The sequence below is a fragment of the Schistocerca cancellata genome, chromosome 12, assembly GCF_023864275.1.
Source record: "Schistocerca cancellata isolate TAMUIC-IGC-003103 chromosome 12, iqSchCanc2.1, whole genome shotgun sequence".
In the NCBI taxonomy this organism is placed as follows: Eukaryota; Metazoa; Arthropoda; class Insecta; order Orthoptera; family Acrididae; genus Schistocerca; species Schistocerca cancellata.
The window spans coordinates 78,322,468-78,349,715 of record NC_064637.1 but is presented as its reverse complement, the minus strand read 5'-3'; the positions used below and the strand labels follow the sequence as shown (position 1 = coordinate 78,349,715).

At 46.4% G+C, this 27,248-nt stretch overlaps 1 protein-coding gene and 2 non-coding genes across 3 annotated transcripts in view; all 3 read right to left on the bottom strand.

Moving 5' to 3' along the window:
- The window catches only part of LOC126109472 (protein timeless homolog), a 505,261-nt gene that overhangs the window by 247,910 nt on the left and 230,103 nt on the right, over positions 1–27,248 (bottom strand). The window lies entirely within an intron of this gene.
- On the bottom strand, positions 22,147–22,221 carry Trnal-caa (transfer RNA leucine (anticodon CAA)). Its single transcript has one exon. It is a non-coding gene; the product is annotated as a tRNA-Leu (tRNA).
- On the bottom strand, positions 22,662–22,736 carry Trnal-caa (transfer RNA leucine (anticodon CAA)). Its single transcript has one exon. It is a non-coding gene; the product is annotated as a tRNA-Leu (tRNA).

The window sequence follows — 27,248 nt, the reverse complement described above, 5'->3', positions numbered from 1 at the left end:
ACCAGGTAACGCCGGTCAACTGCTGTTTGTGTATGAGAAATCGGTTGGAAATTTTCCTCATGTCAGCACGTCGTAGGTGCCGCCACCGGCGCCAACCTTGTGTGAATGCTCTGAAAAGCTAATCATTTGCATATCACAACATCTTCTTCCTGTCGGTTACATTTCACGTCTGTAGCACGTCATATTCGTCATGTAGCAATTTTAATGGCCAGTGGTGTATATGTTTTGTATTTCACTTTTAAATCACCATAAAGCGTGTCTCAGCAATGTGTGTCCCCTTGTGTCCCCCACCTGTCAGTTATAACAGGCCCTACCATGCTGGCTGCGGGCAAGGAGTTGCAGCACTTAGCCCCCTACTGGCTTTGTTATTAACCAGCGATCCGAACCGACTTCGCACGAATAGCACTAAGTATTTACGGTGAAACTAACTGTCTGGTAGTAGTAAATTATAGACAGGTCTCCTTCGCGTATCAGTGAATCTATTAGTGAAAACTGCATTACTATCCCTGCAGTAGTTTTTGGAGTATGTCTTTATATACAGACGGAAAATTGGAGTGGGTGACTTCAGTTTATAATATCAATATGTGTAGGCAGTCATACTGTGGCTAGCTTTTTGATATTGATAAGTTACGCTTAGTAACAATCTTCTTGTGATAGACACTGTACTTTAAAAAAATGTTCAAATGTGTGTGAAATCTTATGGGACTTAACTGCTAAGGTCATTAGTCCCTAAGCTTACACACAACCTAAATTATCCTAAGGACAAACACACACACCCATGCCCGAGGGAGGACTCGAACCTCCACCGGGACCAGCCGCACAGTCCATGACTGCAGCGCCCCTGAACGCTCGGCTAATCCCGCGCGGCGACACTATACTTAGGTACAAATTATAGTGTACTACTTCTAATTATAATAATTACAATTTATATTATAATAATTATACTTTCTTGATGGATAGGATTTGTCAACCTGGAAAACGTCATCGAGAATGTAAAATTATGCAAGACGTTAGAAATTCTGGGGAAAATAGGAGTAAGCTGTAGCGAACGACAGATAATATACAATTTGAAGAAATATCAAGAGGGAACGATAAGAAATGAAGACCAATAAGGAAGTGCTTGGATTACAAAAGGGTGTAACACAGGGACTATCGTTAGTGAAAGTGAGGAGGAAATTACAGGATGTGTTGAATGGAATGAACAGCTTAACGAGTACAGAATACGGATTGAGAGTAAACCGAAGAGAAACGATAGTGAAGCTGCAGAAATGTAAAAAGCAAGAAGCTTAAATTCAAAACTGGTGGTGGCAGAGTAGTACACTTGTATGTGGCAGCCAAATATGATAATAATACTATAAACGATGTATGTTTCTGATAGGTTTTACAAAGCGAATCGCTGACTGTGCACGACCGCAGAGCCAAAGATATTGTTTCTGGTGTGAGATTGTACTGTTGGACTAAGAGAGCTCTTGGCGCAAAAGTAGCAGGTAGCTATCGTTAAGCGAAAGAGGATGGAGTATGCAGATTTTGTGGCGTGCTCTGTGAAGCCACCAAGTGTTAGATTAAGGTAGGAATTTCGAGAACATGTAAGCAGAAATCATCTCGAAAGCAAGGTAAGGACGTTAAATATTTATGACTCTCGTGTTGCCAATGCGTTATGTAGACGAGTTGGCCGATAATTTGTAATTGTTGAGTAACCCCAGAATGTATGTAAACTGATTTGAAGAAAAGGCTACTATATATATACAGGGCGTTACAAAAAGGTACGGCCAAACTTTCAGGAAACATTCCTCACACAATAATAAAGAAAAGATGTTATGTGGACATGTGTCCGGAAACGCTTAATTTCCACGTTAGAGCTCATTTTAGTTTCGTTCTTCCACCTACGCTCAATGAAGCACGTTATCATGATTTCATGCGGGATACTCTACCTGTGCTGCTAGAACATGTGCCTTTACAAGTACGACACAACATGTGGTTCATGCACGATGGAGCTCCTGCACATTTCAGTCCAAGTGTTCTTACGCTTCTCAACAACAGATTCGGTGACCGATGGATTGGTAGAGGTGGACCAATTCCGTGGCCTCCACGCTCTCCTGACCTCAACCCTCTTGACTTTCATTTAGGGGGGGGGGGGGCATTTGAAAGCTATTGTCTACGCAACCCCGGTACCAAATGTAGAGACTCTTCGTGCTCGTATTGTGGACGGCTGTGATACAATACGCCATTCTCCAGGGCTGCATCAGCGCATCAGGGATTCCATGCGACGGAGGGTGGATGCATGTATCCTCGCTAATGGAGGACATTTTGAACATTTCCTGTAACAAAGTGTTTGAAGTCAGGCTGGTACGTTCTGCTGCTGTGTGTTTCCATTCCATGATTAATGTGATTTGAAGAGAAGTAATAAAATGTAGTTTTCTGAGCCATGTAATTTAAATTGTCAGCTGTTTTTAAAAGCCAAATCTTCACTTTGAATATAATTTCACTAAAAAATCGGTGTTATTAATCACCACTATCAGTGCCGCCTCCCTGTCCAGGTCATACGTTTTTCAAAGACGATCGATTTTACTTAAATATTTCCATGCATCAGCCAAAAAAAAATTTCATGTACATTTCAAAGTTCAAATGGTTCAAACGGTTCTGAGCAGTATGACACATAACATCTGAGGTCATCAGTCCCCTAGAACTTAGAACTACGTAAACCTAACTAACCTAAGGACATCACACACATCCATGCCCGAGGCAGGATTCGAACCTGCGACCGTAGCGGTTGCGCAGTTCCAGACTGCAGCGCCTAGAATCGCTCGGTCACAAAGCCCGGCACATTTCAATGTATTACGGTCAGCAATGCACACCGCTAATCCTGTAACTAGCATATATTTTTTTATGACTGATCAGAATATACCGCATTCCACCGCTGCTGCTTTAGAGGTAAGACAATTTCGTTTATTTGTTATGTGCATAGGGACCAACGGCCGGGCACGGTGGCCGAGCGGTTCTAGGCGCGTCAGTCTGGAAACGCGCGACCGCTACGGTCGCAGGTTCGAATCCTGCCTCGGGCATGGATGTGTGTGATGTCCTTAGGTTAGTTAGGTTTAAGTTGTTCTAAGTTCTAGGGGACTCATGACCTCAGATGTTAAGTCCCGTAGTGCTCAGAGCCATTTACACCATTTGAACAAGAAGAGAATAGAAGCTTTCGAAAAGTGGTGCTACAGAAGAATGCTGAAGATTAGATAGGTAGATCAAATAAATAATGAGGAGGTACTGAATAGAAATGGAGAGCAGAGAAATTTGTGGCACAACTTGATTAGAAGAAGGGATCGGTTGGTAGGGCATATCCTGAGGCATCAAGGGATCACCAATTTAGTATCGGAGGGCAGCGTGGAGGGTAAAAATCGTCGAGGAAGAGCAAGGGATGAATACACTAAAGAGATTCAGAAGGATGTAGGTTGCAGTAGGTACTGGGAGGTGAAGCTTGCACAGGATAGAGTAGCATGGAGAGCTGCAGCAGACCAGTCTCTGGACTGAAGACCACAACAACAACAACATGGGGGGTTGCATTGCCCAATCCATTCGTATAAAGCTTTTTCTAACAAAAACACAGAGTAAGCATACGAGTTGCAGTTACGACACGCTACGCGATAATTCCAGTTTTCTATCCATTGCTCAGCTCAATCATACATTCACTTACGAATTAATTCAAAAATTTATTTAAAGAAGGTTATGTGCAAAGGATGTTCATGGATATTTTACATTATTAGAATGTGATGATGGGTACGACAGCGCCCACGGAAATCAAGCATCCGATGATTTGTGGACTCACCACAACCAAACCAGTGGAGAACAGAAAACCACGTTACCACACAAGTGGCTTATTCGCTAATATTCTAAATATCTCGTCATATTATTTCTACAGCACCATAACATTTGCAACAGTTTAGTAAGGGGTTTAACATGAATATGAGTCATCAGAACATGAAAGTTTACACTTACGTCGTAAATGAAGTGTAGAACCAAATGCGTCGGTTCTTAATTGCAAGAAGGCGTACCTGATATTTGTCGATCACAGCAACATCTACCACGAATGGGGAAACAACGGCTTGAGCAAATCGCACGTATTTTTTGGCTCAGCAAAATGGGGGTTTCCTATTTGAAAATAGAGTTGACCCCGCCCACGCAGGAGGGGTGTTTAGGAGGTGCCGAGTTGTAGCACAGTATTTTTCGTATGATGCGTCGTTCCCGACATAGATGTCTGAAGTTAAAACAAACGCCGAGTATATATGGTCAGTTGGATAGACTTGTCCAGCTGTCCGCCGTGCAGCGGTGGAACGTAGTACCAGCTTCCAGAGAGAGAGAGAGAGAGAGAGAGAGAGAGAGAGTGCGAGCACACGCCCCTGCTTGTCGCTGGCGCAGCCTGTAATAACTCGCGGCCTCTGCTGTGTTTGGGTACGCCCCACGTCTGCCGGCGCCGGTTTTGTCGCTTTTGCGGTGGAAAGCCGCGGCATTACACGGCCGCGGCGTGATATAGGAGGGAGGAAGGCTAAGCTAAGCTACCCCTGCCTCTGCTGCAGCCGACAAGGACCGCGACTCGACTACACTACTGGCCATTAAAATTGCTACACCAAGGAGACGTGCAGATGATAAACGGGTATTCATTGGACAAATATATTATACTAGAACTGACATGTGATTACATTTTCACGCAATTTGGGTGCATAGATCCTGAGAAATCAGTACCCAGAACAACCACCTCTGGCCGTAATAACGGTCTTGATACGCCTGGGCATTGAGTCAAACAGAGCTTGGATGGCGTGTACAGGTACAGCTGCTCACGCACCTTCAACACGATACCACAGTTCATCAAGAGTAGTGACTGGCGTATTGTGACTAGCCAGTTGCTCGGCCACTATTGACCGGACGTTTTCAGTTGGTGAGAGATCTGGAAAATGTGCTGGCCAGGGCAGCAGTCGAACATTTTCTGTATCCACAAAGGCCCGCACAGGACCTGCAACGTGCGGTCGTGCGTTATCCTGCTGAAATGCAGGGTTTTGCAGGGATCGAATGAAGGGTAGAGCCACGGGTCGTAACACATCTGAAATGTAACGTACACTGTTCAGAGTGCCGTCAATGCGAACAAGAGGTGACCGAGACGTGTAACAAGTGGCACCCCATACCATCACGCTGAGTGATACGCCAGTGTGGTGATGACGAATACACGCTTCCAATGTGCGTTCACGTGGTATCGTGTTGAAGCTGCATGGGCAGCTGTACCTGTACACGCCATCCAAGCTCTGTTTGACTCAATGCCCAAGCGTATCCAGGCCGTTATTACGGCCAGAGGTGGTTGATCTGGGTACTGATTTCTCAGGATCTCTGCACCCAAATTGCGTGAAAGTGTAGTCACACGTCAGTTCTACTATAATGTATTTGTCCAATGAATACCCGTTTATCATCTGCATTTCTTCTTGGTGTAGCAATTTTAATGGACAGTAGTGTACTTAAATCTAAGTAACGTAAGAACATCACACACATCCATGCCCGAGGCAGCCATCGAACCTGCGATCGTAGCAGCTACGCGGTTCCGGACTGAAGCACCTAGAACCGCTCGGCCAGAGGATAGCGCGACTGCAGGGATTATCTTGCGCACGCGTCCCGCGAGACTCACATTCTCACCTTGTACGCCCACACACTACATTCGTAGTGTCCTATCCCAACACACTCGTTACTCGTGGAAGACATTCTTCCAAGTCCTGTAAGAGTTCGGGGAATATGTGTGCATCCGCGCAGAAGGAGGACGTCACGGGCAGTATCGCCAGAACTATATACTTATATGGATATAGTGTCCATCTCTTGTCTTATTTTGTGCTATTGTTGGTCGCATACTGCTATTGAAGTAAGACTCGAACTCGTCGCAGTTGTTTGTGCTTTTTGTGACGGTTTCAATTGCTCTCGTCTGGGTGCCTTTAACAGGGCTGTGGTCTGCTGTTAAGCCATTGATCGTGGTTGGTTTTGGTTTATGGTTCAAATGGCTCTGAGCACTATGGGACACCTGAGGTCACCAGTTCCCTAGAACTTAGAACTATTTAAACCTAACTAACCTAAGGACATCACACACATCCATACCCGAGGCAGGATTCGAACCTGCGACCGTAGCTGTCGCGCGGTTCCAGACTGAAGCGAGTAGGTTTTTTTTAACATGGTTATGTCTAGGACATCTGGTCTATGATTTTGTGCCGTGGGAAAATGTGTCGACTCTTCTGGGCCGAGCGTAATGCAGTGAAGCTGTTCCACTAATTTGTGTGTTCTTGTTTCCCTCGGGTTTCTTCTTCTAGAATTATATTTATAATGTTTAGCGTTCAGGTCTCTCCCCCCCCCCCCTGGGACCGACCGAGGTGGCGCAGTGGTTCGACACTGGACTCGCATTCGGGAGGACGACGGTTCAATCCCGCGTCCGGCCATCCTGATTTAGGTTTTCCGTGATTTCCCTAAATCGCTCCAGGCAAATGCCGCGATGGTTCCTTTCAAACGGCACGGCCGACTTCCTTCCCTAATCCGATGAGACCGATGACCTCGCTGTCTGGTCTTCCCCAAAAACAACCATCCAACCAATCTCAATCTCCCCCCCCCCCCCTTTCCATCCACCATCCGTCTGTCTCTTGCAAAATTATATACATGAAAAATTCGAAGTAGGTACTCTTTAATTAGATGCAGATTGGAGCTGTCATATGCAGTAATGAATGTTATTCTTCCTGGCGCTATTACAATTGATACGTCAGTGGCTTCTAATTTTGTTAGTTGTGTCAATGTTTCTTAATGGTGAGTACTTGTGTTACGTAAAAACACAGCGGTTTCGTCTTCCCGGCTGTTTCCTCTGTATGTTCTGTAACCTGTCATGTTATAAAGTCTAAATCTCTGTGTAGTTCGTACATGAGTTTCCGTCACGAGTAATACGTCGATCTCGAAGTTCTGCCTTCTTACAGATTATTCCGCTAGCATTCCATATACAAAATGTGAGGTATTGGTGCCTGACATGTCTTCTGGCCATTTAGAGGGGCGAACATTTTTATTATTCCCTCTAGTATGACCATAATTTTAGATGTCATGTGTGGTGTCACCGCCAGACACCACACTTGCTAGGTGGTAGCCTTTAAATCGGCCGCGGTCCGTTAGTATACGTCGGACCCGCGTGTCGCCACTATCAGCGATTGCAGACCGAGCGCCGCCACACGGCAGGTCTAGAGACACTTCCTAGCCCTCACGCCAGTTGTACAGCCGACTTTGCTAGCGATGGTTCACTGACAAATTACGCTCTCATTTGTCGAGACGATAGTTAGCATAGCCTTCAGCTACGTCATTTGCTACGACCTAGCAAGGCGCCATTACCAGTTACTATTGATGCTGTAAAATATGTACCGTCAAGAGCGATGTTCACCAATAATGGATTAAAGTTAAGTATTCTACCAGTTACCTCCTTTTTTATGAAGTCTAAATTCCTTGTCCTGTTCCAGACCTCACGCCAGCCTGCGTGAGCTTAAACGCGTGCCTTTCGGCTTCCTCATAGTGGGTTGGCGGTCTTGCCAATCCACAACATCATGTCTGGCGCACTGATGAGCTTTGGGAATGTTTCCATTATGATTTGCTATACCGTATGTTCAAATGTTGATTTTGAGCCACAAAGTTCGAAACACCAGTGAAAGTGCTTTGAGTTTTCGCAAAGTCAAACGTTGATGATGGTGTTTGGTTCCGAGTTTGACTTTGCGGATTTCTTCTTGTCCACACGTTTTTGTGTTGATGGCCTGCGTTTTGTGGCTGCGGAGTTGCATTTGAATTTGTCAGTTCGGGAAATTCACGTGCGTTTTGTTTATTCCCTGGTCTCGAATTCGTAGCCGCTTGGGTGGATCTGTTTCTGGTCGTTTGCGCTTGTGTATTATAAATTCTTAGGCACTTTTGGAATGCACTACCGCCCTTGGAAGGGGCGGGGTGTTGTTCGTTACAGTATGCGAATATTGGAAGTTGATCGCTTGGCATCTGACAGTTTTTTGAAATATTGCGCCTGCACACTTGACGCAACGCGCCGATAAAGAACAGGAATTTGCTGTGTGGGAGATCTGTTTGCAGCGTTTGCGCTGCGGAGGGCCCTCTTTGTTACATTACGTTTGAACTGTATTTATCCATTACGTGCATTACTTCACAGATGGTTTCGCTACCTGGTCCTGTTAGTGGTGAGACGCAATAAACCGGTTGTGGTGTTAACTTATTGGTGTTTATGTCTCTGGATTTAAATTGAGAAACTGAAACGTTTTAGAACCCGAGTGCTTTGAGTTCATTTTCGATGTTTTTCTCTGGGATTTCAGCCGGTAAATACACGGTGTTTATAACTGAATATCAGGGTTTTAACGCTCTATAATACACTCCTGGAAATTGAAATAAGAACACCGTGAATTCATTGTCCCAGGAAGGGGAAACTTTATTGACACATTCCTGGGGTCAGATACATCACATGATCACACTGACAGAACCACAGGCACATAGACACAGGCAACAGAGCATGCACAATGTCGGCACTAGTACAGTGTATATCCACCTTTCGCAGCAATGCAGGCTGCTATTCTCCCATGGAGACGATCGTAGAGATGCTGGATGTAGTCCTGTGGAACGGCTTGCCATGCCATTTCCACCTGGCGCCTCAGTTAGACCAGCGTTCGTGCTGGACGTGCAGACCGCGTGAGACGACGCTTCATCCAGTCCCAAACATGCTCAATGGGGGACAGATCCGGAGATCTTGCTGGCCAGGGTAGTTGACTTACACCTTCTAGAGCACGTTGGGTGGCACGGGATACATGCGGACGTGCATTGTCCTGTTGGAACAGCAAGTTCCCTTGCCGGTCTAGGAATGGTAGAACGATGGGTTCGATGACGGTTTGGATGTACCGTGCACTATTCAGTGCCCCCTCGACGATCACCAGTGGTGTACGGCCAGTGTAGGAGATCGCTCCCCACACCATGATGCCGGGTGTTGGCCCTGTGTGCCTCGGTCGTATGCAGTCCTGATTGTGGCGCTCACCTGCACGGCGCCAAACACGCATACGACCATCATTGGCACCAAGGCAGTAGCGACTCTCATCGCTGAAGACGACAGGTCTCCATTCGTCCCTCCATTCACGCCTGTCGCGACACCACTGGAGGCGGGCTGCACGATGTTGGGGCGTGAGCGGAAGACGGCCTAACGGTGTGCGGGACCGTAGCCCAGCTTCATGGAGACGGTTGCGAATGGTCCTCGCCGATACCCCAGGAGCAACAGTGTCCCTAATTTGCTGGCAAGTGGCGGTGCGGTCCCCTACGGCACTGCGTAGGATCCTACGGTCTTGGCGTGCATCCGTGCGTCACTGCGGTCCGGTCCCAGGTCGACGGGCACGTGCACCTTCCGCCGACCACTGGCGACAACATCGATGTACTGTGGAGACCTCACGCCCCACGTGTTGAGCAATTCGGCGGTACGTCCACCCGGCCTCCCGCATGCCCACTATACGCCCTCGCTCAAAGTCCGTCAACTGCACATACGGTTCACGTCCACGCTGTCGCGGCATGCTACCAGTGTTAAAGACTGCGATGGAGCTCCGTATGCCACGGAAAACTGGCTGACACTGACGGCGGCGGTGCACAAATGCTGCGCAGCTGGCGCCATTCGACGTCCAACACCGCGGTTCCTGGTGTGTCCGCTGTGCCGTGCGTGTGATCATTGCTTGTACAGCCCTCTCGCAGTGTCCGGAGCAAGTATGGTGGATCTGACACACCGGCGTCAATGTGTTCTTTTTTCCATTTCCAGGAGTGTATTTATTACATTACACTTACAGTTATAAATTATATGTCAAATGAAAAAGCAACTGAAACAGTTGTGATACGCATCAGTGCGCATGCGCAGCGCGCAATGTTTCCGCCGCAATCCGCTAGACAGCGGTACTAGCGAAGATGGCGACTAGTGAACAGATAGCGTTTTGTGTTTTGCATTTTGCAAAGATCGAATCTGTAGTTACTGTGCAACTTGCGTTCCGGCTGAAGTTAGGTTGTGATCCTCTAAGTGATAATAACATTCCTAGATGGTATCATCAATTTGAAGATACCGGCTGCCCTTGTAAAGGAAAGAGCACAGGACGAGCAAGAGTTAGTGAAGAGACTGTTGAGGAAATGAGAGAGTCGTTTACTTGTAGCCCAAAGAAATCAGTCTGAAAAGCCCGGAGTAGACAACATTCCATTGGAACTACTGACGGCCTTGGGAGAGCCAGTCCTGACAAAACTCTACCATCTGGTGAGCAAGATGTATGAAACAGGTGAAATACCCTCAGACTTCAAGAGGAATATAATAATTCCAATCCCAAAGAAAGCAGGTGTTGACAGATGTGAAAATTACCGAACAATCAGTTTAATAAGCCACAGCTGCAAAATACTAACACGAATTCTTTACAGACGAATGGAAAAACTAGTAGAAGCCGACCTCGGGGAAGATCAGTTTGGATTCCGTAGAAATACTGGAACGCGTGAGGCAATACTGACCTTACGACTTATCTTAGAAGAAAGATCAAGGAAAGGCAAACCTCCGTTTCTAGCATTTGTAGACTTAGAGAAAGCTTTTGACAATGTTGACTGGAATACTCTCTTCCAAATTCTAAAGGTGGCAGGGGTAAAATACAGGGAGCGAAAGGCTATTTACAATTTGTACAGAAACCAAGATGGCAGTTATAAGAGTCTGATGATGATGATGATGTTTGGTTTGTGGGGCGCTCAACAGCGTGGTTATCAGCGCCCGTACAATTACCCAATCTTTGCTCAGTCCAATTGCGCCACTTTCCTGGATGATGATGAAATGATGAGGACAACACAAACACCCAGTCATCTCGAGGCAGGTGAAAATCCCTGACCCCGCCGGGAATCGAACCCGGGACCCCGTGCTCGGGAAGCGAGAACGCTACCGCGAGACCACGAGCGGCGGACAGTTAAAAGAGTCGAGGGACATGAAAGGGAAGCAGTGGTTAGGAAGGGAGTAAGACAGGGTTGTAGCCTCTCCCCGATGTTATTCAATCTGTATATTGAGCAAGCAGTAAAGGAAACAAAAGAAAAATTCGGAGTAGGTATTAAAATCCATGGAGAAGAAATAAAAACTTTGAGGTTCGCCGATGACATTGTAATTCTGTCAGAGACAGCAAAGGACTTGGAAGAGCAGTTGAACGGAATGGACAGTGTCTTGAAAGGAGGATATAAGATGAACATCAACAAAAGCAAAACGAGGATAATATAATGTAGTCGAATTAAGTCGGGTGATGCTGAGGAAATTAGATAAGGAAATGAGATACTTAAAGTAGTAAAGGAGTTTTGCTATTTGGGGAGCAAAATAACTGATGATGGTCGAAGTAGAGAGGATATAAAATGTAGACTGGCAATGGGAAGGAAAGCGTTTCTGAAGAAGAGAAATTTGTTAACATCGAGTATAGATTTAAGTGTCAGGAAGTCATTTCTGAAAGTATTTGTATGGAGTGTAGCCATGTATGGAAGTGAAACATGGACGATAAACAGTTTGGACAAGAAGAGAATAGGAGCTTTTGAAATGTGGTGCTACAGAAGAATGCTGAAGATTAGATGGGTAGATCACATAACTAATGAGGAGGTTTTGAATACAATTGGGGAGGAGTTTGTGGCACAACATGACCAGAAGAAGGATCGGTTGGTAGGACATATTCTGAGGCATCAAGGGATCACCGATTTAGTATTGGAGGGCAGCGCGGAGGGTAAAAATCGTAGAGGGTGACCAAGAGATGAATACACTAAGCAGATTCAGAAGGATGTAGGTTGCAGTAGGTACTGGGAGATGAAGAAGATTGCACAGGATAGAGTAGCATGGAGAGCTGCATCAAACCAGTCTCAGGACTGAAGACCACAACAACAAGAAAACGCATACAACTACGTCCTTACCGTTTACAGTTATTACAGGCTCTAAAGCCAGCAGACTATGGATTACGTGCCAACTTCGCAAATTAATGTTGTTTTATGACGATGGATCATGTTGTCTTTAATGCTGAATCGACCTTTCAACTTCGTGGACATGTGAACACTCATAAAATCCTCACGAGGTGATACAAATGCAATAAGAGTCCGCTAAAGTGACTGTTTTTTGTGCTGTATCCCGGCAGAAAGTTTGTGGTTCTTTCTTTCTTGGTTAACCTACTGTAACTGGCACTTCTTACCTACCTTACACTAGAGCAATGGCTTTTCCCTCAGTTGGAAGAAGATGAGCCAGAGAACTTCATTTTCTAGGAAGATGGCGCGCAACCTCACTGGTATAGCGAAGTACGTGATTGGATGAACTTCACTGTACCCAAGCACTGGATAGGCCGCAAGGGGCCCAATGATGGGGATGGCTTTGCATGGCCTCCACATCCATCCGACCTAACGCCATGCGATTTTGTCCTTTGGGGCTTCATCAAGGATCGTGTGTACGTGCCTCCGCTACCAGCAGACCTCCCAAATTAAGAAACCGGATTGAAGCAGCTGTTGCTACAATCACTGGAGACACACTTATCAACGTTTGGGAAGAACTCGGCTATAGACTTGATGTGTGCCGTGAGACAAATGGTGCTCACATTGAACATTTAAAAGGTTCTTGGTAAAACTGTTTGATTTGCTCTTTCATTTGACATATCATTAATAACTGTAGGTTTAATATAATAAATATTATAAAGCGTTAAAACCCCGATATTCATTTAGAAACACCTTGTACTTAAATCCCACCCTTTAGGGTCTGTCAGATGGAGGCTTTATTTGAAAAAACTGAAGTGTCGTTCTTTGACCTGCCATAGTTTCAAAATGGTGTTTTACATGATCACCTTTGAAAATCGCTTTATCCGCCCCCCAATGATGTACTTTTTAAGAGCGGTATTATTGGATACTCAATGTCCAGTGTATGCAACAGCTACTGGCGATATTTTTTTATTGGTTCTTTTGGTCTTTGATTTACCTTTACTACTTCTTGATGTACATTATCAGTTTCTATGGTTTTGTTTTCGCCTGTTGCATGTGACCTAGTTCAACTAACAGTGGTTCAAATTTGTTGGCGAGTGCGACTGCTGTTTTTTTTTTTTTTTTTTTTAGTAGAACATGTTGGGCTTGAGTACTTTTCCTCTTTGTTCCACTTGTTTTTGGTGTGACAAGCTGGATATCAGAGTCATGGTTTTGGAGTGTGCCTTGATTGATATTTGCAGCTCCGAGTAGTGACTTCATCGGAGTCAGAGTCTATATACTGTTTCTTTTCCTCCGAGTTACTGATTATTCCATCTCCAAATCTAATAACAGCGGCAGATAACGGTGAGCCCCGAGTTCGACTGCCAAGTCTGTCCCGATTCCTTCTGTCTTCATTCGTTATGGTCTTTGGTGAGGTGTCATGAATCTGGATTGTGGTTGTTACAGAATCTGGTGGTATATTAATTTGATCTGTTCACTTACTCGCTGACTGTAGGCTGTTCTGAGTCTCTGGCCTTAGCCTAGAGCAGTGGTCAAACTGTGGCCCGTGGTTCTCGGCCGTATTTTACGAGGTGCATTCAAGTTCTAAGGCCTCCGATTTTTCTTCTCCGGACTGGAAAGAGATAGAAACATGCGCATTGTTTTAAAATGAGGCTGCGTTCATTGTCAATACTTCCCAGAGATGGCAGCACCGTACGGCAGATGGAATTTTACCGCCAGCGGCGAGAATGAGAACTGTTTTAAATACTTAAAATGGCGACGTTTTCCTTACTTGAACAGCGTGCAATCATTCGTTTTCTTAATTTGCGTGGTGTGAAACCAATTCAAATTGATCGACAGTTGAAGGAGACATGTGGTGACGGAATTATGGACGTGTCGAAAGTGCGTTTGTGGGTGCGACAGTTTAATGAAGGCAGAACATCGTGTGACAACAGACCGAAACAACCTCGGGCTCGCACAAGCCGGTCTGACGACATAATCCAGAAAGTGGAGAGAATTGTTTTGGGGGATCGCCGAATGAGTGTTGAACAGGTCGCCTCCAGAGTTGGCATTTCTGTGGGTTCTGTGCACACAATCCTGCATGACGACCTGAAAATGCGAAAAGTGTCATCCAGGTGGGTGCCACGAATGCTGACGGACGACCACACGGCTGCCCGTGTGGCATGTTGCCAAGCAATGTTGACGCGCAATGACAACATGAATGGTGGTGGTGGTGGTTAGCGTTTAACATCCCGTCGACAACGTGGTCATTAGAGACGGAGCGCAAGCTCGGGTTAGGGAAGGAGTGGGAAGGAAATCGGCCGTGCCCTTTCAAAGCAACCATCCTGGCATTTGCTGAAATGATTTAGGGAAATCACGGAAAACCTAAATCAGGATGGCTGGAGATGGGATTGAACCGTCGTCCTCCCGAATGCGAGTCCAGAACATGAATGGGACTTTCTTTTCGTCGGTTGTGACAATGGATGAGACGTGGATGGCATTTTTCAATCCAGAAACAAAGCGCCAGTCAGCTCAATGGAAGCACACAGATTCACCGCCACCAAAAAGATTTCGGGTAACCACCAGTGCTGAAAAAATGATGGTGTCCATGTTCTGGGACAGCGAGGGCGTAATCATTACCCATTGCGTTCCAAAGGGCACTACGGTAACAGGTGCATCCTACGAAAATGTTTTTAAGAACAAATTCCTTCCTGCACTGCAACAAAAACGTCCGGGAAGGGCTGCGCGTGTGCTGTTTCACCGTGACAACGCACCCGCACATCGAGCTAACGTTACGCAACAGATTCTTCGTGATAACAACTTTGAAGTGATTCCTCATGCTCCCTACTCACCTGACCTGGCTCCTAGTGACTTTTGGCTTTTTCCAACAATAAAGAAGCCTTCGCCGCTGCCATGGAATCATGGCGTCAGCGTTGTGAAAAATGTGTACGTCTGCAGGGCGATTACGTCGAGAAGTAACGCCAATTTCATCAATTTCGGGTGAGTAGTTAATTAGAAAAAAAATTGGAGGCCTTAGAACTTGAATGCACCTTGTATAATGGTATGCTTCTAGGAACTACAGCCAAACCCGGAAACGTCAGCTTGCCTTAAGAGCTCCTTAAAAGTGTATTTTTCTTGGTCAGCAACAAACAAAGATACAAATGTCATGAAGTGCTTAACTTTAACTGATGGCGGAAAATTCAGCCGTGAAGTAATTGAAGTTTGCCGCTCACGTCAGGGGCAGAGTGGTACGAAGCGCTGCCACTGTGCGGTTAGCACAAGTGGGAGGGGGAATATTTTATTTATCTTCTAATGCTGACAACCCACGGGCGTTCGCGACTAGCATCGATCAGGAGCTGAGGTATAAATGTCGAACGTGAGCGCGCGTTATAGTGAGTCATCTTCCAGTGTGGTACGTGTTTGTTTCAAGTAGTATGATGTCAAATTACGTTCGTTGTAACACAATTGAATGAGTGACAGAAAAATGGCGTTCAAAATATTTACAAAACATTTGTCATTGCATATCATCTCGAATTACTGTTATATTAATTAATGTAAGATACGAATTTATGTCGGTTATCTATAAATAGTAAGATTGGAAGGGAAGGTGTGTGATAAAGTGGCCAGGACAAGAAAAGCGGCCATTGTATGAGGTGTAAAATGCTTTGCATTATTTCAATTTAACGTGAATGAACTATCAAAAATTTTCTGACCCATGAAGTTCTTTTCATACGAGTGGCGTGCCCTACTGTAGGGGGAAAAAGAAGGGAACCAGCGGAAAAATGCTCGTATCGGAGTACAGAAAATGCGAATATGCTCCTCTTTATTAAAATACTCTGACTGAAAAGTGGGGTACTGATTGGTCCGTTCTGCCTTCTTCAGCACCTTTAAAATCGTTCCCAAAGATTTTGGCACAGTAACATATTCGCGCTTTCTTAGGCTGAGTGACAGTGGCAATAGGAAAGAAACAGAAAAGTAACAAATAATGGAAGATAGGAGGCAGTAAAATGGTTCAAATGGCTCTAATCACTATGGGACAACATCTGAGGTCATTAGTCCCTTAGACTTAGAACTATTTAAACCTAACTAACCTAAGGACATCCCACACAACCATGCCCGAGGCAGGATTCGAAGCTGCGACTGTAGCGGTTCTTGACTGAAGATAGGAGGCTGTAGTTGTGGAATAAAAGGGACAGTGGAATGTGAGACAAAGAGGGAGACACAATGGCAGGGAAGATAGTTGACAGTGACAGAATAGCGCTTTGAAAAGAGCGAAGGAGGCAGCCAGTGGAAGAGGAGACAGAGAAGTGGAAATGGATGAGAGCCAATGCTAATGAGAGATAGAGTCAAGAGAATGACAAAGCACGCACGAGAGAGAGAGAGAGAGAGAGAGAGAGAGAGAGAGAGAGAGAGAGAGAGAGAGAGAAAGAGAGAGCAGGAAAAAAAATGGTTCAAATGGCTCTGAGCACTATGGGACTTAACATCTATGGTTATCAGTCCCCTAGAACTTAGAACTACTTAAACCTAACTAACCTAAGGACAGCACACAACACCCAGCCATCACGAGGCAGAGAAAATCCCTGACCCCGCCGGGAATCGAGCCCGGGAACCCGGGCGTGGGAAGCGAGAACGCTACCGCACGACCACGAGCTGCGGGCAGAGAGAGCAGCAATGAGAAGGAATTAGTGAGGTTGTAGCAGTAAGAGAGGGCAAGAGAGAGTCAGTGGTAGTAGACTGTAGCAGTAGAACAGAAAGAAGGATACTGTGGTTGGGAGACAGAAGAAAGTGACACAGAGGCACAAAGAGATAATGACAATAAGCTGGGGCCGGCCGCTGTGGCCGTGCGGTCTAGGCGCTTCAGTCTGGAGCCGCGTGACCGGTCGCAGGTTCGAATCCTGCCTCAGGCATGGATATGTGTGATGCCCTTAGGTTAGTTAGGTTTAAGTAGTTCTAAGTCTAGGGGACTTATGACCACAGATGTTAAGTCGCATAGTGCTCAGAGCAAATAAGCTGGGCTGAAGGAGTGAGTGAGATTGGGAAAGTGGGAATGCACGGGTATGAGCGACTTAACAGCGATGGACTAGTGGGTCTGAGTGAGTTACAGTTAGGGAAGATTGTCGGATTCATAGGTGAGCTGCACATAAAAAAAACCGCGAATATGTTCATAGCACAAAATTTTTGGAAAATTTTTTAAAAGTGCTGAGTAAGGTAGAATGAGGCAGCTGGTACACCACTATTCAGTCAGAGCCTTCTAAACAGGGGCAAATTCGCCTTTTTGTGCTCCGATAGAAGAATTTTTCCGCTGGTCTGTTTCATATTCTAAATGTAGTCATTACCGCAGTGACTAAAGCGTCAGCCTATGTGACGCCCGAGCTGTAGGCAATCTGCGAAGGAGCCCAGGTGTGCAATGTGGTTGCTAAGAATTTTCCCACCACTATCACTATTCCACGACGTTCCAGGAACTTGCAGTCAGATGACGTCGACGTCTTGCCAAGATACGCATGAACAAGATGAAACATATGAGGCTTCATGGTACATTAAAACTGTGTGCTGGACCGAGACACGAACTCGGGACCTTTGCCTTTCGCGGGCAAGTGTTCTACCAACTGAGCTACCCAAGCACGACTCACGCCCCGTCCTCACAGCTTTACTTCTGACAGTACCTCGTCTCCTACCTCAGAAGATCTGCGAAACTTGCAGGACTAGCACTACTACAGAGACATGGCTTAGCCACAGCCTGAGGGATGTTTTCAGAATGAAATTTTCACTCTGCAGCTGAGTTTCATATCAGCACACACTCCGCTGCATAGTGAAAATCTCATACTGGAAACATCCCCCAGGCTGTGGCTAATCTCTGCAATATCCTTTTTTTCAGTAGTGCTAGTCCTGCAAGTTTCGCAGGAGACCTTCTGTGAAGTTTGGAAGGTAGGAGACGAGGTACTGGCAGAAGTAAAGCTGTGAGGACGGGGCGTGAGTCGTGCTTGGGTAGTTTAGTTGGTAGAGCACTTGCCCGCGAAAGGCTGAGGTCCTGAGTTCCAGTCTAGATCCGGCACACAGTTTTAATCTGCCAGGAAGTTTCATATCAGAGCACACTCCGCTGCAGAGTGAAAAACAATTTTTCGTGATATCATATTTCTGTTTTTTCTTTTTGTCTATTTAATATTTTTCAGTCTTTGTTCGATTGAAGTTTGGATACATGGGAAGATGAGTGTGGTGTAAGTGATACGGCCCGTTAACTGCACATCATCCCTTACGTACGACAGCGACTGAGAATGAAAGATGTCGATCCCAGCTACCGTACGGTACATTTGTTAACCGGACACTGGCCTTATCCCACGCACTTAAACCTCGTGAGTCTGGGCCAGACACCTACAAGCATATGGGGCGAAGAAGGTTCCACAGAACATATAACACACTATTATTCGGCGAGCAGTAGACATACACTAAACGTAAGGCTACACAGAAGCTCAAGTGCGCGCGCACGCACAGCTATATGAGACGAAGAACATTAGCACAACTAAATGCAATGACGTATTTAAAACAAAACAAAAAAAAATGTTTCAAATGGCTCGAAGCACTATAGGACTCACCATCTGAGGTCATCAGTCCCCTAGAACTACTTAAATCTAACTAACCTAAGGACATCGCACACATCCATACCCGAGGCAGGATTCAAACCTGCGACCGTATCGGTCGCGCGGTTCCAGACTTAAGCGCCTAGAACCGCTCGGCCACACTTACCGGCCAACAGTATTTGAAAAACAACATATGAATAGTACATGCGGACACGACATAACAGACGTCTTTAAACGCAACGTAGCAACAATCTCCGGAGGAAGAACAGCGAAAGTCACAGTGACAGCGAAAATAGTGACACTGAAGAGGAACAGAGAAGGTAACGAGATACAACAGTAAATAAGCGCAAAGTGCTGTCGATCTAACCAAGAAAGCACCAATCCTTGTAAACGGGTGAGCACCTAATGTTAATGCATAGGATTAGCAATACTATTTCTCTACTACTAACCAAACTTTTTTGTTGTGACTGGCGGTCATAAGCTCGAAGAAACCGTTCTGAGGTATTCTCCGCCAGTCACAATCAGTGATGGCAGTAAGAAATCTCTCCTCTACCCTATCACCTTTTTATATTCTTGTTAAAACAATAAAATTTTATTTATATTTCAACCATAAATTATTCTCGTTAAGAAAAAGTATTATTCTTTGTAAAATATTGTAGATAAAAACAAAACAAAAAATTTCAAAAAAGATGACGAAAACTCTGAACTGAACTCCTTCCGAAAAGGCCATGAAGGCCCAACGGTACCGACCGGCCGCCGTGTCATCCTCAGCCTACAGGCGTCACTTGATGCGGATATGGAGGGGCACGCGGTCAGCTCACCGCTCTCCCGGCCGTAACAAGTCGCTCCTCACTTTGCGTCACAAGGGCTGAGTGCACCCCGCTTGCCAACAGCGCTCGGCAGACTGCATGGTCACCCATCCAAGTGCTAGCCCAGCCTAACAACGCTAAACTTCGGTGATCTTACGGGAACCGGTGTTACCACTGCGGCAAGGCCGTTGGCAATCGAAAACTTTACAGGTATCTAATTTTGCAATAAATAAATAATCTTTGTCGATTACTACTTTTATTATGGGACGTACACTAATGGTCTTTAAAATTACTACACCACGAAGATGACGGACTACAGACGCGGAATTTAACCGACAGGAAGAAGATGCTGTGATGTGCAAATGATTAGCTTTTCACAGCATTCACACAAGATTGGCGCCGGTGGCGACACCTACAACGTGCTGACATGAGCAAAGCTTCCAACCGATTTCTCATACACAAACAGCAGTTGACCGGCGTTGCCTGGTGAAACGTTGTTGTGATGCCTCGTGTAAGGAGAAATGCGTACCATCACGTTTCCGACTTTGGTAAAGATCGGATTGTAGCCTATCGCGATTGCGGTTTATCGTATCGCGACATTGCTGCTCGCGTTGGTCGAGATCCAATGACTGTTAGCAGGATATGGAATCGGTGGGTTCAGGAGGGTAATACGGAACGCCGTGCTGGATCCCAACGGCCTCGTATCACTAGCAGTCGAGATGACAGGCATCTCATCCGCATGGCTGTAACGGATTGTGCAGCCACGTCTCGATCCCTGAGTCAACAGATGGGGACGTTTGCAAGACAACAACCATCTGCACGAACAGTCCGACGACGTTTGCAGCAGCATGGGCTAGACCATGGCTGCGGTTACCCTTGACGCTGGATCAGACAGGAGCGCCTGCGATGGTGTACTCAACGACGAATGTGGGTGGACGAATGGCAAAACGTTATTTTTTCGGATGAATCTAGGTTCTGTTTACAGCGTCAGGACGGTCGCATCCTTGTCTGACGACATCGCGGTGAACGGACATTGTGAGCGTGTATTCGTCATCGCCATACTGGCGTATCACCCGGCGTGATGGTATGGGGTGCCATTGGTTACACGTCTCGGTCACCTCTTGTTCGCATTGACGGCACTTTGAACAGTGGGCGTTACATTTCAGACCCGTGGCTCTACCCTTCATTCGATCCCCGCGAAACGCTACATTTCAACAGGATAACGCACGACCGCATGTTGCAGGTCCTGAGACAACAACCTTCTACACGAACAGTTCGACGACGTTTGCAGCAGCATGGACTATCAGCTCGGAGACAATGGCTGTGGTTACCCTTGACGCTGCATCACAGACAGGAGCGCCTGCAATGGTGTAATAAACGACGAACCTGGGTGCACGAGCTAAGTTAGTCGTGGATGTAAGCGAAAACCGGTTATTTCGGCGGTAAGCCTAACGTGGTGGCTTCCGACACGACAGCGGACGGTCGCCGCTAATGGCACAGCGTGCCTGCACAGCCCCGGCGGCTCCGCAGTCAGGTAGCAGAGTAGCGCCGGTCCCAGAACGCGGCCCCGGGGAGAGCGCGTATAATTCGGCGGCGGCGGTGGCGCCGCCCCCTCCCCCGCCCCCGCCTCCCTGTCCCGTATTGATCACGCCGCCCCTCCGCCCCCGCCCCCGCCGCCAGAGCCGACCGGCCGCCGCTGGTGCGTTCCACCGCTCCTGGACCGAACCGACACAGCGCTGGCGCGTGGGCCCTGCGTACACAGAGGGCGCCGCGCCTGTGCGTGGGAGGACGCCGCCTGGATGCGCCGCCCACGCACACACAGGGGGACCGCCGCCGGCCGGGATTAAACTTCCTCCCACAGTAAGCTCGCGAAACGACACAGAGTAAAGCGGAAAGCTGAAATATTGAGCTCGCCATCCGGCTCGCGCAGTCCTTTTTACAGCTCTCCTGCGTAACTAGCGGAATATACCTTTGACTGCCCGATCGCCACCGAACTCGATAAAAAAAAAGACAGTTAATGAGTCACACGTAATGATTCTCAAACGGGACAGGGGAAGCCAACGACGCTACTGAAACGAAATTCCGGTGGCACAGAGGATTTGCGTCACTTATACCAGAGCGCTGGTCTCTAGTAAACATCCTCTTGAAAAATAAGCGCTGGAGTGGCACAGAGAAAATAGTTCAAATGGCTCTGGGCACTATGGGACTTAAATTCTGAGGTCATCAGTCCCCTAGAATTTAGATCTACTTAAACCTAAATAACCTAAGGACATCATACACATCCATACCCGAGGCAGGATTCCAACCTGCGACCGTAGCGGTCGTACGGTTCCAGACTGTAGCGCCTAGAACCGCTTGGCCACCCCTGCCGGCGGCACAGAGCAAGGCTGAACATTACTATAAATCCAAATGAGATTTACACTGTGCAGCGGAGTGTGCGCTGATATGAAACTTCCTGGCAGATTAAAACTGTGTGCCGGACCGAGACTCGAACTCGGCATCTTTGCGTTTCGCGGGCAAGTGCTCTACCAACTCAGCTACTCAAGCACGACTCACGCCCCGTCGTCACAGCTTTACTTCTGCCAGTATCTCGTCTCCTACCTTCCACACTTTACAGAAGCTCTCCTGCGAACCCTGCACAACTAGCACTCCTGAAAGAAAGGATATTGCGGAGACATGGCTTAGCCACAGCCTGGAGGATGTTTCCAGAATGAGATTTTCACTTTGCAGCGGAGTGTGCGCTGATATGAAACTTCCAGGCAGATTAAAACTGTGTGCCGGACCGAGACTCGAACTCGGGACCTTTGCCTTTTGCGGGCAAGTGCTCTACCAACTGAGCTACCCAAGCACGCCTCACGCCCCGTCGTCACAGCTTTACTTCTGCCAGTACCTACGCTCCTACCTTCCAAACTTCACAGAAGCTCTCCTGCGAACCTCGCAGAAAAAAAGTCGTTCAAATGGCTCTAAGCATTATGCGACTTAACTTCTGAGGTCATCAGTCGCCTCGAACTTAGAACTAATTAAACCTAACCAACCTAAGAACACCATACACATCCATGCCCGAGGCAGGATTCGAACCTGCGACCGTAGCGGTCGCTCGGTTCCAGACTGTAGCGCCCAGAACCGCACGGCCACTCCGGCCGGCGAACCTTGCAGAACTAGCACCCTGAAAGAAAGGATATTGCGGAGACATGACTTAGCCACAGCCTGGGGGATGTTTCCAAAATGAGATTTTCACTCTGCAGCGGAGTGTGCGCTGATATGAAACTTCCTTTCAGATTAAAACTGTGTGCCGGACCGAGACTCGAACTCGGGACCTTTGCCTTTTGCGGGCAAGTGCTCTACCAACTGAGCTACCCAAGCACGCCTCACACCCCGTCGTCACAGCTTTACTTCTGCCAGTATCTCGCCTCCTACCTTCCAACCTTTACAGAAGCTCTCCAATAACATAACTGTAAAACCATTATTTATTGCCTTCAAATCGCCATTTTATCTGTACGGAGGGCGTTCAATACGTGATGCAACACTTTTTTTTCTCGGCGATATCGGCTGTAAAATAAGAGTTTTGTCGTGGAACGTCGTCAAACATCTCCACTTCAGCCTCTATACTTTTATGAAGTTCCGATACGAGGCGGTTCTATACATAGACTTCAGAGTGGCGTCTGTAACGAAGGTGGATTCTAAGCACAGAGCTGTCGCTAGCCGTAGTGGCCGATCGGTTCTAGGCGCTTCAGTCTGGGTTGGGTTGGGTTGTTCTGTGGGAAGAGACCAAACTGCGAGGTCATCGGTCTCGTCGGATCAGGGAAGGACGGGGAAGGAAGTCGGCCGCGCCCTTTCAAAGGAACCATCCCCGGATTTAGGGAAATCACGGAAAACCTAAATCAGGATGGCCGGACGCGGGATTGAACCGTCGTCCTCCCGAATGCGAGTCCAGGCTTCAGTCTGGAACCGCGCGACCGCTACGGAATCTGTGGACTACGCCGGTAATGATTCACAAGTTGCTGGGATTTCAGCCGATGTATCGTCTCCAATTTGCGCGATATTTCATCAGCATCTGTGCTTCAGTAGAGCAAATCATCAAGTTACTAAACAAATTAAAAAAAAAAGACCGGATAAGTGCCGGTAGGACTCAGGCACCGAAGGTTTCGTACAAACTTAATCTTTTGTGTATACAGATAGTTCATCCATCGCGGGAATCGAGAAGTTCCTCGATTTGTGCCTCTTATCAAAATCCATACTAGCAAAATATCAAAATGTGTGACATAAATGGCCGTATATTGCATGCATTGAGTCGGAAGCTTTAGGTTTTTACACCGCCACGATCATAAAAATGTTCAAATGTGTGTGAAATCTTATAGGACTTATCTGCTAAGGTCATCAGTCCCTAAGCTTACACACTACTTAACCTAAATTATCCAAAGGACACACACCCATGCCGGAGGGAGGACTCGAACCTCCGCCGGGACCAGCCACACATTCCATGACTGCAGAGGCCACGATCATAGTAATGTGACATAAGATTTCGACTTGATACCTCCGCCCGTTCCTGAGAAAACGGGCCGCCCGCGGTGGCCGTGCGGTTCTAGGCGTTGCAGTCCGGAACCGCGCGACTGCTACGGTCGCAGGTTCGAATCCTGCCTCGGGCATGGATGTGCGTGATGTCCTTAGGTTAGTTAGTTTTAAGTAGTTCTAAGTTCTAGGGGACTGATGACCTCAGATGTTAAGTTCCATAGTGCTCAGAACCATTAGAACCATATGCCTTGCCTATATTCGGTCGGATGTGTAGATGGCGTACAGAATTTACACAAACACATGGTGTACGCTTTGAGTATGGTAAAATGGCGGCTTTTGAGAAACATGATGAAAAAGCGAAGAACTTTTCTACTCTGCAGCATTATGATATTACTGATGAATTTAAGTTTTTTGGTAATAAGTATGGTTCTGTAATTATTAATAAAATTGTAACATACGTTTATAGGGTTAATGTTAGGATTGAACGACTAATGTTGGACGATAAAGCTAACAAAAAATATTTGAGGATCAGGGTGTGTTGTGTCTAGACAAGACAGCCTAGACACAATGAGAGGAAGCCGAAAGGCACGCGCTTAAACTCACGCAGGCTGGCGTGAGGTCTGAAACAGGATACGTAATGAATGCTATAAAGAAAAGTACGTAGCTCCTGGAATACTTAACTTTAATCCACATTTGTAGAACATCGCGCTTGATGATACATTAATAGAATCTCAATATCAATTGAATACGGCGCCTTGCTAGGTCGTAGCAAATGTAGCTGAAGGCTATGCTAACTATCGTCTCGGCAAATGAGAGCGTAGTTGTCAGTGAACCGTTCCTTGCAAAGTCGGCTGTACAACTGGGGCGAGTGCTAGTACGTCTCTCTAGACCTGCCGTGTGGCGACGCTCGGTCTGCCATCACTGACAGTGGCGACACGCGGGTCCGTCGTATACTAGCGGACCGCGGCCGATTTAAAGGCTACCACCTAGCAAGTGTGGTGTCTGGCGGTGACACCACAAGGGTGCATTAGAGAAAGTTCGTATAGCTTGTAGTAATAAAATGGGTGCCTTTGATTTGAACCCCCAAAGGTCAACTGGTGTACCATGGCGTAAATATACTAGAAGGAATATATTTAAGTTTGTAACGTATTCGAAACCAGAACAAAGTGTTGATATATCTAGAGTTAAATCCTGCACAGATTTAGGGAAGGAATGTAAAATAAAGAATCGGCTTTTTCAAGGTACCAATCTATTTTACATTGGACTTCAAATTGCTGGTGATGAACCTGAGAAAAACGATTATGTTCAGAGTGAAGTGAAATATGTTACATTTGTTGTAAGGAATAGAGTCTATATGACGTTTTGTAATAGGAAAGGTAATGTTACTTTCTGAATAAAGCTATTTGTTTACAGCTAATATCTGCGTTGGAATTTTTTTATGCTAGATGGGACCATATCCGAAATTACCCGGACGATCTACGCCTCGCCTTCGTTGTTCCTAACAACCAGCAGAGGATTGATGAACTTGCTATAACATTTTATGGCAACAAGATTAATTATTCTGCAGCTGTTATTGTGTTAGAAGAATTGTGGTATTATAAGCCTAATTAGGATGATTTGATACGTCAATTTAGGGATGCATATAGAGAATATGGATTTGGGATTTCCTGTCAGAGAGGTCACAGTTTGTAGAAACTGACGGAAAGTCATCGAATAAAACAGAAGTGATTTCTTGTGTTACTCAAGGTAGTGTTAAAGGTCCTCTGCTGGTTATCTATATAAACTATTTGGGAGAAAATCTCAGCAGCCGTCTTAGGTTGTTTGCAGATGACGCCGTCATTTATCGACTAATAAAGTCATGAGAAGATCAAAACAAATTGCAAAACGATTTAGAAAAGATGTCAAAATGGTGCGCAAATTGGCAGTTGAACCTAAAGAACGAGAAGTGTGAGGTCATCCACATAAGTGCTAAAAGGACTTCGCTAAACTTCGGTTACACGATAAACCAGTCAAACCTAAAGGCCGTAAATTCAACTAAATACCTATGTATTACAATTCTGGACAACTTAAATAGGAGGGAACACACAGAAAATGTTGTAGGGAGGGCTAACTAAACACTGCGTTTTATTGGCATGACACTTAGAAAATGTAACAGATCTACTAAGGAGACCGCCTACACTACGCATGTTCACCCTCTTTTATACTACTGCTGTGCAGTGTGGGATCCTTACCACACAGGACTGACGGAGTACATCGAAAAAGTTAAAAGAAAGGCAGCACGTTTTGAATTATCGCGAAATATGGGAGAGAGTGTAACAGAAATGATACAGAATTTGGGCTGGACATCATTAAAAGAAAGACGTTTTTCGTTGCGACAGAATCTTCTCAGAAATTCCAACCACCAACTTTCTCCTCCGAAATTTTTACCGTGATGTGTTCGCGATTGGAATAATAGAGAATTATTGTGAAGGTGGTTCGATCTACCCCCTGTCAGGCACTTAAGTGTCATTTGCAGAGTATCGATGTAGATGCAAAAGGAAAGACGTGCTAGAAGGTGTTAAAACAATACAGCAGACGGCCTGCGCTGGCTGATCTCAAGAATAATAAACGATGAGCTAGCCGCTCTAGATCACACTATAATCTCCAGATTAAAAACACAAGGCAAGAGAAACACAGACGGTGAAACGACGAACACCGAGTCGAACAGATACCTGTAGCACCAGGGGGAGCGAGGAAGAATGAAAATGCAGGGAGAGTGAGGACCTGGGAGATAAGACTTAAAACTAGATCAGCCGTTGAATGATTGTCACCTAACACCATAGGTAGCGCGTCAGGATGGTTGGAAGACCGCCTCGGGGCGGCTACATTGGGACAGTCCAACATGATGTGGACTACTGTCAATCGAGAACCCCAGTGACGCTGGGGTGGGCTCTCGCGACGTAGGAGGTGACCCTGAGCCAGCCAACTATGGTCGTTGCGGAGCCGGCAAAAGAACAATGGATTCCAAAAATGGCTCTGAGCACTATGGGACTCAACATCTTAGGTCATAAGTCCCCTAGAACTTAGAACTACTTAAACCTAACTAACCTAAGGACATCACACACACCCATGCCCGAGGCAGGATTCGAACCTGCGACCGTAGCAGTCCCGCGGTTCCGGACTGCAGCGCCAGAACCGCTAGACCAACGCGGCCGGCAACAATGCATTCCCTGCCAGTGGCTCGTATGCATGACTTCCACACATTTGTTGTCCTCTTCAAAGGACACAATTTACTGGGCGTAGTTAGGGTGTGTAATTCGGTTTCAGGCACCCATTCCTCTTCTTCAGAAGATTAGTATCGAAGATCTCCCTCAAAGAAGGCCAT